Genomic DNA, 10724 nt, shown 5'->3' with positions numbered 1-10724 from the left:
GATAGACTGGCGACATGTCCAGAGTGTCCCCTGCCTTCGCCCTAAGTTGGCTGGGATAGGCTCCAGCCCCCCCGCGACCCGAGTGAGGATTAAGCGGTGTATAGATAATGGATGGATGGATGGAAATAAGATTTACTATAAAAAAAAAAAAATCTCAGTTGGTTACAGAGTACAATGTGGGGGAATTAACAAAATTGATTTTGAGGCAATGATGGGGACATTTAAGTGGAAATGATTGAAAGAATTTATATTGAGGCCAGATTCAATATGGTTTTACATTCCTAAAAGTATTATCAAGATATTTGGTGGGTTAAATTTCCTACTGAAATGTGACTTTGAAATGTCAAAACTGCCTTTCAACATATCTGAGTTTCATCAAGGAGTTTTGCATCACTGGAAGATGGTGTTTACCCATAACTTAACCCTCATTGTGCCACCTTGTGGAATAGCAGAGTAACTGTATCATGTTTGTCGGGAAGTGACCAAACAAAAAATGACAGACAAAACAAAAAGGAGAAAAGGGAGTTAGTCCGCTCGCACAAGTTTACCAATAAATAAACACAGATGTCCTACTGGAGCGGACTAACTCAAACAAAAAACAAAACTAGAACTCAAAACATAACATCAGGACAGCAGGCAGCGGTAAGACATGAAGACTGCAAAAACAAAAAATACAAAATTACACTAAAAAACGTTTCATTCAAATCGTAAAAACATTTTAAAATACCGCATACCTGGTGTCATACTCCCACGCCCAATCATTCACTACCACACAACTGACGGTTCTCCACAAGACCGTCCGACCCTGCTATACAAAATGGACTACACTTAAAACTCAAGCACAACAATAAAACATTCATCAAGTTAAAATATTTACAATATTTATTGGTCTCGGTCACAAAATACACAACAGGACGCAACAAACGTCCTGGCCACCCCACATGAAACTGGCACTTTGCGGGCAAAACTACCAACTTCCTCTTTTATAGGCGAATGCCCTGGGGCAAGAGTGACACACAGGGGTGTCACCCATTACACTTGTATGCTGTGGGTTTTACTTGATCAGACAATAATATGTTTTTTGTGTCGTTATCAAACAGGCAGCATGTGTCTGTGTTAAGTTGATCTGGGTGTGTTTCCTGAATAATCCCCAGATGTTAAACATCTGGTAGAATGGAAAAGATCTGTAGGAATGAATAAAACGGTGAACTCGTACTTTTAACACGAGTCTACATAGTGTCGAATCCTCTCACTGGACTTGAAAAATATCTGTTTTTTATTTTGGTCAGCATGTTTCATGTTACTGTCTGAAGATGATATTGACATGGATATAGACTTCATTAAAGACTGATGTTTACGTTTTTCGGCAAGGTTTTCTGTATGTAGTATCTTTATCGTCACACACAGACAAGTCTGGTGGGGACAAATCTGTAAACTGAACATCTGGAGCGTAAATACAGCAAACATCACCAGTAACCTGGAACACTGGTTAAACTGGAACACCCAGAATAGACGAACAATAAAAGTTCAGCTGGACACACGAACAACAGAAACTTCGGTTTAAATTGACGGAGCTGCAGCCCTTAACTAAGTTAACTAAATTAACTAACTCACTTACTGACTTCTTCAGGCCTGAACAGCTTCTAAACGTCACGGTGTTTTCGAAGCTTCGAGCACAAATTAGATAAAGAAAGCAGATGAGTTTTATTTCCAGTCTAACTGACAGCAGCAGAGCACCGAGGACAGTTAAACAGTTGTGAATTATTATTATCAAAGAGATTTCTCACTCTCAGTTTCATTGTAATATTAAGCAGTTAGATACTTTCTGAGCTCATATGTGGACACAGACTGCTGGCTTTTAATGTGACAAGAGACAAGTGAAAATTAAACTAATGTTATCAGTAATTTTCATAGTGTTTTAGAAACATTGTTGAGGTTAAATGGCTGAACCCTGTGGCTATAAGGATATTGATTGAAATGTTGGACCAGAGCTGAAGATGATCAACTGAGTAAACAGTGTTTTCATTTAGCCTTCACTATGTTTCAATCAATCAATCAATCAATCAATCAATCAATCAATCAATCAATCAATCAATCAATCAATCAATTAATCAAGTGTTTATTTTCATATGCACAGTAAAGAAAACGTGTTTCCCTGTACAATGAAGTTTATTGTGAATATCAGGGGTCGACTGATGTGTTTTGAAAGAAAAAGTTATTATGATTACCACAGAGCTCAACTGATACAGGATTTTTGGGGCCGACTGATTTTACAAATTTAAAAAATAATGACATCAGATTTTCTGTTTTCAGTATAATGGCCAATTATATGTATGTATGTATGTGTGTGTATACATACATACATACATATATATATATACATATACACACACACACACACACATATATATATATATATATAGAGAGAGAGAGAGAGAGAGAGACAGAGAGAGAGTAGAAAATAGCTTAATTATATATTTGAGCTGCAACCTAACTAGTTTGTATAGCATGTTCTATTCTGTACTCTGTTCTAAATATACTCATCACTAATGATGAATTTAATTTCATATTTAGGAATATCAAAGATAAAAAAAGAAAAAAAAGAAAATATGTGTAGTCTCTGGACTCTGGAGTTGTTTCCGCTCTATCAAGCTGTCTATGAAATTTATGCTGCAGATTTGTTACTAATCACTTTTTCAGTGAATTTAACTCCATTCAGAATTTTTAAAAATCATTTTGTGCATATCAAATTGTCATCTTTAGCTGAATATTGCCTTTAATGCATAACAGTAACGTGAATTACGAATGATAAATTAAAGCATTTCTGTCCTTATCTTTTAGGGGAAACTTTCAACATATCTGGTGGAAAAGGTGAGCTTTAAGTTTTATCTTTTGTAAATGCAGTGAGTGAAACAGTTTGATTTGGAGAATCAAATCAAACTGTGTCCTGAACAGTTCATGTTTGTTGGCATTAGTTGGACTCCAGTTATGTTATAATGTTGAGGCAGAACGTGCTTAGATGCTAATACGTTAGCTTCCACTCAACTCACAAGCTGTGAAATTAGCTACACTGTTTGCTGCCTTGGAAATGTAGCTAACACATCATGAGTGACGTGACGTTTTTTACAGAAAAATAAAAGTTGGGGTAGTTGTTTATTACTTTCTAGCATCGTCTCCTGGGCTACAGTTAATGGGAAGAGATGCTCCAATGCCAGCATTTCAGTCTCTACTGACTTTACTGACGATCTGTAACTGGCTAGCTTGGACACTCACACAGCAAACAGATGAGATTGAGTGCCACGGGAGTAGCAGTTGTTTATTTTTCCCATTCTGTACAACACAATGTAGCTGCACCACACTATCATTCTGCTGTACGAGGAAAAACATTCTGGCTTGTTTTCATTTCTTTAAATGATTCATAGTTGATGTGGACGTGGCTAAGTAAATGTGGCTTTTGTGTTCCGTCAAACTAGTAGCTGTAATCGTGTCCCAATTAAGAGGCGGCATCCTTCGGAGGCTGCAGCCTTCATGTCCTTTAAAGTATGGATCCTCCATCTGAGCATTTGAGACGGTCTAGCCTACAACATACTTCTTGGCAACATCATCACACCCCATCGTGCCACTCATATTCCCTAGCAACCCAGACTGCCAAACTTTTATCCCGAGGATGAGGATATCCCGAAATTGTGCTTTTTTTTTTTTTTAATATATTTTTTATATACTTGAAGAACTTGAGGTGTTTGTATTGTATGGTTGTACAGGACTAAATTGTCTGACGTGTTCGCAGCTTATTTCAATTTGTTAACATTCAAACTAATATGAACTTAAAACATGATAAAATTGCCACAATTTCAGAAAAATATAACTCAAACACTGAAGCTGTACAACTGGAAAGTTGTGTAAAGTGTAAATTGAAGCAGCTCACACCAATAATGTCATGTAACCTAATTGATTGAATTTTTGAAACAAATTTTAAGTTTTTGACTTCTGTTGGCTGTTAACATTTGTATCGTTAGCTATGGGAGTGAGCTGTGACACAGTACTTATATTTTAAAGAATAATCCTCAGCCGTTGATAAATCCATTGTTTCAGTCAGATGTGAGCAGTTAAAACTCCAACTGATCTGTCACCGGTGAGATGTTTTTTTGCCAGTTGGATACACAGTAAAGGGTAGTTTCTCACAAGGAAACTTGAGAGCTCCCTTCACTTAAGAAGCCTCGCTAGCTTGTACCTTGGTCTATCACGTGAGGCATTTCGGGAACATTGGTAAATTTTGTCAATTTAAAGATATTCAGCAAGTGAGGGTAGTTTATTTATATGTTGTCTCTTGGAGGTGCTTTGAATTTAAATTATTTTATGTCTTACTTTGATGCATATTTGTACATTAGCAAGAATGTGGCAGCTACAAGGGAGCATGGCCCTGAAGTATACCCTGCTTTATCATTTATTTTCCTCTTAAGGGGACATCATTTATGTAATGGAACACCATATTGCACTGAAGGGGACTTAAAAGTAGCAATCGAGGCCATAAACTCATGATGAAAATGTTAGCTGAAGTAACAGATCAAGACAGAAGTAGAAACATTTTCTAATAGACTTTTATTCACAGTCAGAGGAATCGCCCCCTTCTGGCTGTTAGAAAGAATCAGGTTTAAGGCTTCACTTTTCAAACTCAGAGGCTGCATCTATTTTTTTATGCACAGTTTGTAGGTAAATCCAAATTGCTTCCTTTAGCTGGGTCTCTCTTGAACACAAAGCAGTGCCACTTGGTGCCATTAATGAAATGTAGGACTCTGCAGGGAGCAATGCAATCCCTCAAATTGAAAGATGATTGTCTGGAATGACATTCCCCTAATCTGTGTTTTATTGGTGGTGAAGAACAATGTTTGCATTTCAAAGTGGCCTCTGATTCACATTATTTTTAAAACATTCAGTGGCCTTCGTCTGTTATGTTTATTCACTAATTTTTTCAAGTTGACCTGTCACAGAACAAATGTTATGTTTAATACAGTGACAGTGTGTATTCCTTGTGCTAAAGACTCAGAAACACATGCCAGTAAAGCTGGAATTAATGAAATGTTTCCAATCATGCTGTTAGAGCACAGAAACAGCATATGTCCCATCCTGCAGGTACTGTTTGACATATTCTCTTAATTAATCAGGTAAAACAATGACGACGAAGAAGCTGCTTGTGGAAACACTGAACCAGTTGAGTCCCGAAGACTTTGACAAATTCAAGTCACTCACTGGAGAGCATGGAGGTGTGCCAGTCATCAGGAGGAGCCAACTAGAGAATGCCGTAGAATGCAAGATGAGAAAGAAGAGCGAGCAATGGAAAGAGCCTGCTTTTCGGGTGAGGAGACTTTAATAAATAGTAAAACTACTTGACCAATCAGAGCGAGCTCCACTCCCAGGGGGGCTGTTAGATATGACACCCCAGTATCACCGGGAGGTCATGAGGTGGTCATGAGTTTTGCTCTGAAAGTAACAATGTTCCTTCAGAACTATATGTACTTTCAATTATACAAAGTTAAGTTGTTGGAAATGAATGTGTCACATGTAGAGCTTCACGGGGAGTCTAAACATGACTGAGCTATCTTGTACGGTTACAGAGATAACACAATGCTTAGGATATGGTAATATAACAAGCCGATCAATTAAAGAAGGACTTATCCAACTGTAATTAAGCTTTGGAGTATTTATCAGGATATGATATATCATAACATTTAACGATTAAACTTAACACAAGATAATAAGGCACATCTTCTGGTGCTGTGTCTTATTGTTCATCAATGACTTCAGTTGTTAAGTTGTTGCATGCCACAGGAAATGAGGGGTCAGCAGAGCAATACGTTAAGCCCGGGGCACTTCATTGCACCTGGCCATCTGGACCATTTATTAAGGTCTGAGTGGTCTTGAATGTTTTTCTTTGTCTTCCCCCAAAGAAATTCTTTCTTAGATCCTCTGATAGGTGTGATAAGGAAATTCCCAAAAGGGACTCTGCTTCCTCACTCCTCCGAGTCTGCAAGGCTGATTTACATGGCCCTGTGACCTGCAGGACAGTTCTGTCTTTTTTATGGCTGGAAAGTTCAAATGAAGTTTTTCGAATCCTTTTGGGCATCTGTGTCTGTCCACATCCTACATCATATTGCAATCAAATACATTCGATACCATTCAGCACGGTTGGAAAATCTTTCAACAGCTCTATGTATTATAATTATGTCTCTATTAGTAAGTTTTAAGCCTAATTTTTGGGTGAAATCTTGTGAATTGTAAATCCTCATGAAGCCTGATGCTAAAATAACTTGTAACCGATGTTTTTCTGTTTCCTTTCTCCTCAGAGGAACTGTGGCCTTCACTGGACCAGAGAGTGAGTAACGTCACATCAGTCGACTTCACACAGCACACATTTGATTGAGGAGATGACGACTGACAATCATGTTGACCTTAAACAGAAGAAATACCAATAAAATTCCTAATTTTCCTCACATTGTTCTGTCGAAGAACAAAGTCAATATACGTCTTGAACACATGAAGCATGATTGGTATGAAACATTAATGTTAAAATCAACCTCCATCTGTAACAAGTTGTGTTATGTCCACCTCTTGACTTGTCCACATTACTTGTTTCAGAAATTCTGGAAGAGGTTGATGTAGGATGAGGAGCCCGACACAGAGAGACACACCGGAGACTCAGATGACTTGGGTTGAAATAAGGTTTACTAATGCATCAGGAGAAGTGACACTAACAGAACAGCAGTTCATGCATGTAATGCCAGCATCAACTCCAAAGATTCCTCTCACATCTTTAGTCTTATATCCTCCTTCAGTGGGAGTCACATCCAGATTTATTGCAGAAAGGGAAACAAAGATAAGTCAGCGCCTGGGCATCATCTGGCCTTGAGAGGTGCAGGCTGTCATACCTGTCCTCCTTCAATGAGGTTTATGTGAGGTCAAGAATCTATAGAAGTTCAGAGAGCACATCTACAAGTACTACATTTACCTAGGAGGTCAATCAGGGTTCAATATCTTCTCTAAAAGATTAACTCTAAATAAGGAAAGTAATTTTTCCTTCACATTACTAAGTTTGATAGAGAAAGAAATTGAGAAGATTTTCAAAGCAGATTAAAATAAATGTTTGGGTTTTTTTGATAAAAAAAAAAAAAAAGAAAAGAAAAGACTGAATTAGTTAACATTCTGTCTGTTGTAAAATCAGGAGGCTCTTTAAATTCTGCCGCCCAGTTTTTAAAAAAATAAAAAATAAAAAGTTACAGAAACAGTGAACTAGTGTAAGAAACCTTGTTGTTATAGAAGAAACTCACACACATACAGGTTTCCTGTAAAGTGTTTTCTGTATCATTAACTTTTGTTCTCCAGCTGATATGATCTAAACACATTTACATTTCTGCAACACTGATGGGATCTGAACAGAAACATCTGTAACTGTCCCAGCTGAGAAGCTTGACTTTCTACACATGATCGTTTCCTTTGAATTCACCAGGTGGAAACGATGGCGTTTGTTATTGAGATGCTTTTGGAAACACTGAGTGACGAGGAGTACAGGAGGGTCCTCGCCTCACTTATACATGAAATTAATGTGGCTGGAGACAACAGACCACCAGGACACAGTGTTTTAACAGTACAGACTTTAGGCCAATAGTCAGTGCTGAGACCAAGGAGGCTTTAGAGGAGATGAAGAGGACGGATCTGGTGCAGAGGCTGTCAGACAGCAGCTCAGGATTCAAAAGTAAGAAGACACAAAACATGTTAATATCACAAAAGTGTTTCCTCAAATGTGTCTCATAAGTTATGTCTACTTCAGTTTCCATTCTGACAAGTAAGATTCATGATGTGGAGAACAGATGACACATGATCTGGTGAATAAAATGTATTGAAATGTAAATGAAAGTATGTCACTGTTGTCAAGGTTCAGGTGTAATTTTGTATTTTTCTATCTTTTTGTCAGAGAAACAGCTGGATGAACATCTGTCTGCACTGATCCACAAAGTGAGCAGCGACACATCTGTCTGACCTGCAGACCAGCTTTTATTCAACAACACACAGGCTGAGAATCATATGAAGAGTAGTGAGGATGAGTTAAAGTCCTAATTTAGATGAGATGTTTGTCACAGAACTGAGGCTGAGTTTAGTTTGAGCATTTATTAAACCTTAAAGAAATAATAGTCAGTGCATTGTCAAGATGTGCTTATATCAGGAGGCTTACTTTGGTTTTTGGCAGCTCAATGAAACAATTACAACCTGAATAAAAAAACAAATTAAAAACATTAAGCATAAATTTACAGACAGAATGAACATAAATCATTTCTGCTCTACAAATAGATAATTGCCAAATGTATCAGCCTTGACAAGATGCAACAGATAAATGTTTACATTTTCTCGGTGAAGAATTAACATAATTTCTCTGAATTTTGCTTTAAATTTTCCAGGTGTCAACCATGACAGCTGTTAAGGAGCTGCTTTTGGAAACACTGAAGTGTTTGAGTAACACAAATCTGATTAAATTCAGATTGTTCCTGCCGCTGACAACCTTCAAGAAGACTTTTCCACAATTCCTAGATAACCCAATTCAAAGTGCAACCAGGACAGAAATAGTGGATCTGATGATGATGGCATTCAGTCAACAGTCTGTGGAGGTGACCAGGAAGGTTTCAAAGTACATGAACAGGACAGATCTGGTGAAGAAGCTGCCAGAGACCAGCTCAGCATCCAAAGGTAAGTTATGTGAAGAACAAATATCAATACAGTGTGGTCTGTAGTTTTTCACATTGCCATGAAGTTTAGTTCAGACATTAATGAACCAGAGAGAATGAATCCCAGCCTCTTAATTTATGTCTGGACTTTTTCTCTCCTTCCACCAGCCGGCTGATATCATTAGTTTTTAGACTGTTGGGCTGATTAAAGTCACTTCCGGTGGTCAGATTAAACCAGAATAAGTTTGGAGGTTTCTCGGACTTTTCAGTTGAGGCAGCCATCATGTCAGCAGCTTATTTTAGCCGAGTTGTTTAGTGCAGTCTGTCTCCAGTAATAATACAACACAATCTGACTGCTTCTGTATTTTTGATGACATTCATTTTATCTTCCATGAAGCATCTTTACTCAAACAGACAGATTTACTCACCTGCACTTTGTACATATCAGAAGCCATGTTTTATTCAGCAACATGTCCTGTTTCACATGTTCTCAAATTAGAGCAGCATTATGTAGCACATGGTGATCCAGCAGCAAGACTTATAGACAGTCTTCATATGATTTGATATATGATATGATAAATTCTGTGTTTCAACAAGGAGCTTCAAGGAGCTTGGAGCTTGAGGGTCATGGAAGCGTTGCGGTAATTCCTTACATTCACTAATTTATTCATTTAATTTATCTTTCATTCATTTGTTCACTTAACACATGTCAAACTGTGTCAAACTCAGGCCCAAGAGCCAAATCTGGCCAACAGTGTAACCATATTTGGACCACGATATAATACCAAATGTATGTTAGAACTGATATCGCGAATACTATACATCCCAGAATGCTCTGCTAGTGCATCCCCTTCCCCTTCTGTTGACATTCGTTAGCAACCTCACGCTATCAGTCAGATGGAAGCCACCCCTCACAAAAATGGCCAAACCAAGGACGGAAAACAGGAGCTTATTCATTTAAATAAAAATAAGAAACGAATTCCACTGATGTATCTTTTGTTCGAAATTTGATTTCTCATGTGTTCAGAATATTAAGCTTTGCTTGTTCCAGATTCCAAGTTTATTCAAAACTTAAGTTTGTTTCCATATGAAAAGTTTATCATTATATATCTGGAGAGAAAGGAAAACATGCACAACTGCAGTCAAGTTTTCAATTAATACCGAGTCTGACCCGTGACTTCGTCCCAGTTTTTTATTTTGGCCCACTGTATATTTAAGTTTGACACGCATGGCTTACCATGTCGTGAAACATCTCCACTTATATCCAAAAGCAGCAGAACGCCAGTATTTGGACTAAGCTTAAACCTGAGTTGAACAACGCAGATGCAGATGAACTTACAGGTAAAAATGGCCTCTGAAATACTGCAGCACAGCAAAGTGGGACAGCAGTGCAACATTCACCTCGGTTTACAGGAGGAAAACTAAGATCTGTTTTGTGTAATTTTACAAAAATAGTGATAACACTCCATTTTTGATCAAATAAAATGAAAATGATTCTATTACAAAACCATTGCCACCACCGTGTATATCATGACAGTCCTGAGATTTCAATGTATCCTGTAAATCTTAATGTTCCATGATGAAGTCATTGAAACATATTTGTCTGTTTTTCCTGAAACAGTCATTCACTATGGTTCTTTCAAAGATTTATTACAGGTCTTCTGGAAATATGAGAATGTTTGCTGGGTCAAAAATGTACATACAGTAATTCTAATGTCTGATTAAACGTCATGTGGCCATTGTCGCTTTAACTGTATTTTTGACGACTTCTCTTGACTGAATTGGTGCAGGTCAAATAAATGTGTTGGCTTTTTGACATAGATTTGTTTCTTCATCACAGTCCACAGATTCTCGATGAGGTTTAAGTCAGGACTTTAGAGAAACCAGTCTAAAACCTTAATTCTCATCTGATTTAGCTAGCCATTTCATTACCACTGTTTATGTGTGTTTGATTTCATTGTCTTGGTGAAACACCCCACTGTGTCCAAATTCAAACCTTCTATCTGATGATTT

General features: G+C 37.7%; 1 long non-coding RNA gene across 1 annotated transcript in view; it reads left to right on the top strand.

Annotated features, from left to right (window-relative positions):
- The first annotated feature begins 6313 nt into the window (after window positions 1-6313).
- LOC103362361 (uncharacterized) overlaps window positions 6314-10724 on the top strand; it is a 17593-nt gene continuing 13182 nt past the window's right edge. Inside the window, exons 1-2 of the long non-coding RNA XR_520464.1 lie at window positions 6314-6370; window positions 7502-7557. This is a non-coding gene — a long non-coding RNA (uncharacterized LOC103362361). The remainder of the gene's footprint in view (window positions 6371-7501; window positions 7558-10724) is intronic.

This window comes from Stegastes partitus, unplaced genomic scaffold, assembly GCF_000690725.1.
Source record: "Stegastes partitus isolate 25-593 unplaced genomic scaffold, Stegastes_partitus-1.0.2 Scaffold570, whole genome shotgun sequence".
In the NCBI taxonomy this organism is placed as follows: domain Eukaryota; kingdom Metazoa; phylum Chordata; class Actinopteri; family Pomacentridae; genus Stegastes; species Stegastes partitus.
This window is presented reverse-complemented; position numbering and strand designations above follow the sequence as displayed.